We start from the raw sequence: 1,487 nt of genomic DNA, 5'->3' as shown, positions 1-1,487 counted from the left end.
TACATAAAGACACAGAAGCACGTTCACCATGGTCAAACTAGATCACGTGACAAGATCATGGAAAAAATGTATTATTCTGTAGCACCATATAGACTGTAGCTCTGAATGGAAAACATACTCTGTCTTTCCACATACTGGCCATTATGCTGACATGTCCCCTCTTCACTTGTGATCCTGAAGTGGAGCACGCACACGCACACGCACACACACACACACACACACACACACACACACACACACACACACACACACTCACCCCCCCCCTCTCTCTCTCTCTGACTGGGAAAAGAACATTGAAACATCCCCAAAGGAGAAAAGGACAGTTTCCCTCCAGTTCTACCCATGGAGGTACCAATCCTAGACAGATCCCATATTCTGGAGTAACTATTTTTTCTGGTTTTCTTTTATGGAGGTTGATGACTAAGTCTGAGTCTCAACTTGTTGAGATTGAGAAGGCGGAGGAAAGCAATGCTGCTCGCTTCTGGGGTGTCTGTGAAGTAGCTTCCAAAGGTAATTAGACCATGGGCTCTGACAGAATCAGAAGGTCACTCCTTTGATGGGTTCAAAACATGGTGAAATTATGGGGAGGTGACAGAAGGTAAAAACTGGGGGCCAGTTGGAGGATAGAGGTTACTGGGGCTTGTTGCTAGGCAATATATTTTGCTGGGGCCTCCTCCTGCATCCTCTCTACGTCCCAGGCACCATGACATGAGCTGCACTGTTCACCATAGCCCAGTACAGAACAGTACTTCCTTAACCACGGCGCTAGGAGAATCTATACAAATCAAGCTACTAAGTTATCACACAAGTCAAGTTACTAAGTTATCAGATATGGAAACAGTTTCCTTCCCTTAAGCATCTCGAGGTTAACTTTCCAGGAAAAGAGAAAAAGAAAAACTCCCTCAAGGAGTTGGCACTGGCACCCAGGAAATAGGATGGGCGGACACAAATGCTTCAGGGACCTACTATGTGCAAGTACAGTAGACGCGGAAGGTAGCAGGAACACACAGACCAAGCTACATATTTTCAGGGGCCCGTGGAAAATTAAAAGGAAAGATTCCATGTTTAACAACAGAGAATCTGAAAGCAGAGCTTTTAACAACGACTTAGGCACTACCCCCTCCCCCTCGGGCATTGGTTCCATCTACCTGCGCGGGTCTCACCTCCTGAAGTCAACCCTGGATGGACACCAACAGACATGAAACGAACAAACCTGTAAGGGGTTGCTGGGTTTTTTTTCTTCCAATCCCAGTAAGAGCCAGGAAGGAAAAGACCGGGCTGTTTAGAGAAAGTGTACGAGAGAAATAAGTTGCACTTCAGAGACGAGGAAGACCTCGTTTAAGTTCACACAGGAATAACAAAAGAAACAAGATCCACTGAACACAGGAAAGAGGAATATTATGAGGAAATACGAAAGCACAGGTCGGAAAGAACTTGTAGAGGGCAGAGGAAGTGATGTCCAGAGCTGGCCACCTAACTGTTTCAGC

The 1,487-nt window shown here is 46.0% G+C and overlaps 1 protein-coding gene across 2 annotated transcripts in view; it reads right to left on the bottom strand.

The window, feature by feature from the left end:
* Nucleotides 1-1,487, bottom strand: part of Pgm2 (phosphoglucomutase 2) — a 24,467-nt gene that overhangs the window by 21,995 nt on the left and 985 nt on the right. The window contains exon 1 of one of the 2 annotated variants that reach the window (XM_026785376.1): nucleotides 1,214-1,469. The exons of the other annotated variant lie outside the window; for it this stretch is intronic. The gene's annotated coding sequence lies outside the window, so the exon portion shown is untranslated. Of the gene's footprint in view, nucleotides 1-1,213; nucleotides 1,470-1,487 lie in introns of those variants that run through there. 2 annotated transcript variants of the gene reach the window in all.

Source organism: Microtus ochrogaster, linkage group LG1, assembly GCF_000317375.1.
Source record: "Microtus ochrogaster isolate Prairie Vole_2 linkage group LG1, MicOch1.0, whole genome shotgun sequence".
Taxonomy (NCBI): Eukaryota; Metazoa; Chordata; class Mammalia; order Rodentia; family Cricetidae; genus Microtus; species Microtus ochrogaster.
Note: the sequence above shows the minus strand (reverse complement) of the source record. Positions and strands in the feature narration are given on the sequence as shown.